A 7,200-nucleotide genomic window follows, 5' to 3' on the forward strand; every position below is an offset into this window, starting at 1 on the left:
CAAAAAAAAGATTTTTCATTAAAACTAGTCATATTCAGGTCACTGAGCATCACATAACACTGTGACCCTTTACAGGAAGGTTAGCAGCTTCATCATTTGGGTCCATTGCCAAGCATAAAAAGTGTTTGCCCATTACGTGATCAATAATAGTCTGTTTGCACATTTTGCCTACAGCTTTCTGCATGCAGAGCCTCCCATAAAACACATGGTGGCAGCAGCACTCCACTGACAGGAGTGATTCAACTTGGGCCTCCTGGTTACTGTAATATCAACATTAATATTGGTTCAAATTCTTGTTTCCCTATTTTTAAGAAGAAAAAAAAACTTTATTGTCTTATTCATTGTGTTTTTATGAGGAGTTTTAACGTATTTCTATGATTTATGTCAAGCTCTTATAATTTGCCTGGTTCCCCGGAAATCAAATTTATGGAGTTCGGCAAGGTGCGTGCGTGTTTGAGTGTTCTGTGCGTGTGTTGGCGTGTGCGCGTGCTCGTGTGTTCGACGTTCGGCAGTGTCGTTCTACGGTTCATTATGACGTCATAGAATATGTCGACGCAACAGTCAAGCCCTTACACTTGTTGATTTCTTTGGAGATGCATTTCATTACCTGATCTCTGAGTGAACACAGCTCAAGACTGATGGTAGGCTAAATCATTGTTACTATTACACATATGTAGAAGATAGAAATGTATGCCATAAATGAATCATATCTTTGGGAAATGTGTATTCAGACTATGTGAGAGAGATGTTTCTAATAATATTAGCATAATATTGTCCAATGTATGTTCAAGGGGTTTGACAAAACGTTAGAAATATCCTTCAAGAAATGAAATCCAGGCATGGAAATTATAACATTTACTATATATATATATATAGTTTCTAGTTTTACAAAAAATCCAGTCCCAAAACAATATTGCGCATAAGGTCTTGCACAGGTAGAAAGTTCCTTTAATCATATATTTACCTGGGTTACAACTCTTAGGCTGCAATGTAGCAATGATTGAATTTATACTAATTAAGAAAGGAGGATAAAGACCATTTTCAAATCTGATGCCATACTATTTAATAGGAACCAAAAGAAATACGATTTTCATCAGGTTTTTACAAAGAAATGGAAAATACAATCTCTGAAATATTAAAGAGCAAGTAGTTTATAGGACCATGTTGAAAATATACATCAGTCTATATTTCCACCTCAAATTATAATCACAAAAATGACAGTAGTTGAATCGACACATCTCTGACACCGTCTGTTTTTTGTCCCCTGTGAGTCTGCCGTTCAACAACACAACATTATAGACATGCACTAAGATCCTGCTAATAGTAGAAGTCTTATTATTATAAAAGTAACAGTCTAAAGTATGACATAACTTATTTCAGTGAGTAATTAATACCCTGCTCTGTTCTCTTGTTTGGTCTAGTCATGTCACGAAGAAGCTCTCGATTGGACACCGCAGGATACTACAACAGCGATGGAGATCCAACTATTTCATACAAGGAGACCCTGTACAGGTAAGCTGATGTTTGTGTTTGTGCCGCAGTCAGGCTTGTTGACAGTATGTTGCCTACACATTGTATAGATGTGTTTAACACAGTCACACTTTCTTCATTATGCATACTGAAAGCTTTCATTCTTTTGTCATTTTCATTACATCCAGGATTTTCAAAAGACGTAGGAACCCTTCTCAGAGCAGTAGAAGAGAGAGCACCGGCAACAGACACAGAAACAGCAACAGCAGCTTAATCAGCAACAGCAGCATCAACAGCAGCACAACATGCAACAGTAGCAGAATCAGCAACAGCAACAGAATCAGCAACAGCAACAGGAACAAAAACAGCGTCAGAAACAGCAACAGCAACAGCAACGAAAACTACGGCAGCTGCAGAAACAGTGACAGCAACAGCAACAAAAACAGCATCAGAATCGGCTACAGTAACAGCAACCAAAGTAGCGACAGTAAGAGAAACAGAGACAGCAGAGGCGCCACCATTTTCAACATAAAGACCACTGGCTTCCTCTTCTTCACACTCCTTCTGTGTTCTGGTAAGCAATCTCTCCTTCCACAATAAATCATATCTAGTTCATCAGCTTGTTAGTTTTACAGAGTGCCTGTCTTTTGATTTAAAACGTCCCTGACCTGTTTCTCCTATGCTTTGTTTCTCTTCATCCATTAGGATTTGCATACTTGATTCCTACTCTGAGCAGCAACTTTCTGGACTCATCAATCTCACCTAACAACACGAATACGGTATGACTCATTAAAGCAGCTTGGCTTTCTTTTTTACTTCTTTTACTTCTTTTTATTATTTCTATTTTACCTATGAACACATTCACTAGCCAAAGATGCTCTCACTTACATGTGACACACACATTGTTGTCTACATGTACCATTAAATTAATCTCCTGTCACTTGCAGGTCTTGAACACAGCATGTGAGGAGATGGGCAGAGCAAATGAGAGCGCTGCAGGACGAGGTGCTGAGGTTGAAAAATAAGATCAACAACCTGCAACCGGCGGCTGACTATTTGCCCAACTTCGCTCTGAATTCAATAGGTGAGAAATCTAAATCACCCTGATCATTCTCATCTGTAACTCTCACATGTGTTTTTCAGTTTTGAAAGCGCTTTCTCACTTTATTTTTGTGTGTAGGAGCCTGCATTTCATCTCATCTGTCCTCAACAACGTACCAGACACAAGGCTGCTCTTTCTACGGGATACCGATCCGGAAGCTAACTGTCAACCCAAAAACTGTGATTCAGGTAGGAACCGCTAACACTAAAAGCATGGCAGTATGTGTTAAAGCTGTATGCTTTTATGGTTGGGATTGTTTGCCAACCATTTTGCCTATTTCGATACGCAACATACCATCATAACTCTTTTTTTATACTCTTTCTATCCTCAGGGAAGCTCTCCCCTGGTTGTAGGACGCTGCTGGCCCTTTGCAGGTGGCCGTGGACACTTATTCATCAGCCTGTCCTACCAGGTCACCATCAGCCACGTGACACTGGGTCACATTTCAAAGAACTTGTCCCCAACTGGCACCATTCCCAGCGCCCCAAAAGAGTTTTCTGTCTTTGTAAGTCACACATTTTAAATCATTGTTACACTGCAGACATCCTGTTTATTTCAGTGTCACATTCACAGAGAACAGCAAGGTGTTAAACTATATCTATATCTTTCTCTCTTGCAGGGCATGAAAACTTCAGGCGACCAAGGAACCAAACTAGGAACCTTTCTTTATGATCAGGAGGGGGACTCAGTACAGACTTTCAAAATTCCTGTGAGCATTACATCATGCTAAAGAGTGGAACAGTTCATCTGTCTTATTTTCCATCCTCTTGTTTTTTTTTCCAACTTACTCTCTCTGTTCATTTCTAACAACTCTCAGAATCATAAAGAAGGGGTCTTCAGCTACGTGAGGCTGCAAGTTGAGAGCAACTGGGGACATCCGACTACACCTGTCTGTACAACTTCAGGGTCCATGGAAAGCTGGCAGGAAATGAAGGAGCAGAAGGAATACCTTAATCTGAGAGCAGAGACAAGTAAATATGCACAGTTTAAAAAAAAAAAAAAATCTTGTTGTTTTGTCATCTTTTTTAAATCATTTAGATTATTTAAAACATTCATAAAATATAATTATTCATCTTACAATAGCCCATTATTGATCATGTAACAACTCTAGCAAATAATTTAACATTTACTTATTGAATAACAAACAACATAAACAATGCTAGGTTCAGGTGACATAAAATAGAATATAAATTTATAGACAAGTCAAGTCAGTTATTGTAAATAATGAATGCGCTCTGATTTCCTGATTTTATAGCTCATGGTTTTCATTAAAAAGTTTAGTGGTAGACACATCAAACCACAAGACATATATGTGGAAAATGCTCAACTTTATTGAAAATAAACTTGTTGAATCCACATGATCCAAAACTTTTAATAGAGATAAGATATGATAATCCTGTATTAGTCCCGCAGTGCAGAAATTTGCATAAAAAGGAAATACCCTAGACATATCAAACTTTTATAAACATATCAACATTTCTTTTTGGAAAAGACGCTGTTCTATTTGAGGTGACAACAATTGCAACAGTTGCAGCATTTTTGTTTGAGTGACAATACAAGGATAACAAACAATTACTTCACAAGGACAAATAAAAACAGTGACTGCTTTGCGGAATACAAATTTTGAAGGTGAAGTCAGTGATTTGGCTTCTTGGTGAAAATGAGGCTGACTTAGAAGAAGAGGACTGTTCTCCATCTCCATCCGCTCAGTTAAACGAACAAATACTTTTATTTAGACTTTTCAAATTCAAATTAATTTTTTTATTTGACATGTTTTTGGCCTTGTTATTGCTGAGGCTTCCTTTTGAATAATCCTTTATTTTGATTGTATTATATTTTCAGAATATATGGTAATATACATATGTAGTATCTCAACAACAACAAATAAAACTATTTCAATTTAAATTCACTTTTTGTTTCACTGCATTCACATTTAACTTCATACTCTAATACTTATTTGTACTTTTTGTAGGGACACATTCTCAATTAATAAATAGTTATATTTATGAATAATAATTAAAAGGTTATTCTCGCGATTTCTGAATTTAGCGGAAGTGATACAATTCCATATCCGGTTGAAGCGATGTTTACAATGCGGACGTCGGGCTGCTGATGCTAAGTGTGGAGAGATACATAGAGAGAACCCTAACCCAGGCTGCTGATGCTAAGTGTGGAGAGATACATAGAGAGAACCCTAACCCTAACACTAACCCTAACCCGGGCTTTCTAATGCTAAGTGTGGAGAGATACACAGAGAGAACCCTAACCCAGTGTGGAGAGATACATAGAGAGAACCCTAACCCTAACCCGGGCTGCTAATGCTAAGTGTGGAGAGATACATAGAGAGAACCCTAACCCAGTGTGGAGAGATACATAGAGACCCTAACCCTAACCCAGTGTGGAGAGATACATAGAGAGAACCCTAACCCAGTGTGGAGAGATACACAGAGAGAACCCTAACCCAGTGTGGAGAGATACATAGAGAGAACCCTAACCCTAACCCGGGCTTTCTAATGCTAAGTGTGGAGAGATACATAGAGAGAACCCTAACCCTAACCCGGGCTGCTGATGCTAAGTGTGGAGAGATACACAGAGAGAACCCTAACCCATTCAAAGCGTACATTACCACCACTTCGCTCACCACAGATGGCGTCTCATGTCCCCATAACCGGCAGAGCTCCTCCGGCAGCCGCCAGCTCCGCTGCTCTCCGGGGGAAGAAACGTCCCGGTGACCGGCGGTGTCTGTCACCTAACCCTAACCCAGCAGCAAGAAGAAGAAGGGCCAGCTGACAACTGTACCAACCACACCGGCACAGGTAAGGAACAGGAATGATATAGTTACACTGTTTCTGTCATTACTGAAGATTACTCAGAATAACGTTATTGAGGATAACATATACAGTACCAGTCAAAAGTTTGGACACACCTTCTCATTCAATGTTTTTTCTTTATTTTTATTTTTTTCTACATTGTAGATTAATGTTGAATACATCCAAACTATGAAGGAACACATGTGGAATTATGTGGTAAACAAACAAATGCTCAACAAACCAGAATATGTTTGATATTTTAGATTCTTCAAAGTAGTTGAATTAGAAGGTGTGTCCAAACTTTTGACTGGTACTGTACACAGAGATTCAAAACTAAAGGTAGCCAAAAAACACTAATAAACTATATCAAACTATCTTGTTATTTACAAATATTCTGTGTAGTACAAGTATCAGTCTCATTACAGCTGCATGTCTGGACACTGACATTAAATAGTATCTCTGAGGTTCATGTTACAGTGTATTAAGCCACCTGTAGAATTTGTTAACATTCACAACACCTGTAAAACAAATATCTTAACATCAAATGTGACTACAGTTTGTCTGATGTTGTCTTTTTTTTATCTGTTTCATCAGATAACAGCAGTGGAGTCGGTGGATGAGGTGAAGCCAGTGGCAACAGTCGACTGCAATCCTACGGCCATCACAGAGTCCACAGCAAAGCCTCCCCCATTCAAAGACCCCGCATTTATGGTGAATGTCTGCGTCCAGTTGGGTTTTAAGTTTATCTGCTTCTGTAGCTTTTCCCTCAATTTCCCCCCCCCTTTTTCCCCCCTCTCTGAATATATCTGTAGCATTCTGGGATCGGTGGAGCAGCAGCAGGTAAAAAGAACAGGACCTGGAAGAATCTCAAACAGATCCTGGCTTTGGAGCGGACTTTACCCTGGAAGCTCAATGATCCCAACTGTGAGTTTTTATTTTTCTTCTATGTCTCTAACAAATAGGCTATATTTCTGTATTCTAAACTCAATGCCCAATCACATTTTTTACTATTTTAAAGCAAGAGTACATTTTACTATCTCAGTGACCTTATTCTACAAATGTCTAATCAGTAGTTCATTTTAAATCCTCGCTGTGTTCACAGACTACAGCATTGACGCCCCTCCCTCCTTGAAGCCAACTAAGAAATACTCAGACATCTCTGGACTCCCTGTGAGTTATCACTTCACTGAAATCCTTATTGTACAATAAACAAAATTACTTTTAAGTCTCGGATAAAGATTACACTGAACACCCTTTCTTGTCTTTCCTCAGGCAAATTACACGGACCCACAGACGAAGCTACGCTTCACATCCTCCGAGGAGTTCTCCTACATACGCCTCCTCCCCACAGATGTTGTTACTGGCTACCTTGCCCTCCGAAAGGCAACATGCATCGTACCCTGACAGCTGAGCAAGGCTTGAAACCTGAAACAGGTTGAAACCAGAACTGAAATCATGTCAGTGTAGGAAGCTGTTGGACCAGCCAGGAGACCGAGAGCACAGGCTGCATGTGGTCGCGTGGACAAAGCCTGAGTCATTATTGTTGCTGTGTGACAAAATCAATGGGACAAATGTGAAACATGAGGTTTTTTACATTTGTAAAACAAAACAAACTTTTGAGTTATTTCCTTATTCTTATTGTGACGAAACCTTGATGTTGTCAATAGCTCATTGTTTTATTGTCACTCTATCTGAGAATGTCCGATGAACTGGACGAAACATGTTTTATTCCAAAAGGGGACAGAAAGTGTTAATAAATTCCTTCAAAAGTCACTAATAGTTTTATGTTGCATATTTAAAAAAAAACACATTTCGTAG

General features: G+C 39.0%; 1 pseudogene; it reads left to right on the forward strand.

The window, feature by feature from the left end:
* Nucleotides 1-5,218: 5,218 nt before the first annotated feature.
* On the forward strand, nucleotides 5,219-6,961 carry LOC129110187 (INO80 complex subunit C-like; annotated as a pseudogene).
* The last annotated feature ends 239 nt before the right edge of the window (nucleotides 6,962-7,200 follow it).

Source organism: Anoplopoma fimbria, chromosome 20 (genome assembly GCF_027596085.1).
Source record: "Anoplopoma fimbria isolate UVic2021 breed Golden Eagle Sablefish chromosome 20, Afim_UVic_2022, whole genome shotgun sequence".
In the NCBI taxonomy this organism is placed as follows: domain Eukaryota; kingdom Metazoa; phylum Chordata; class Actinopteri; order Perciformes; family Anoplopomatidae; genus Anoplopoma; species Anoplopoma fimbria.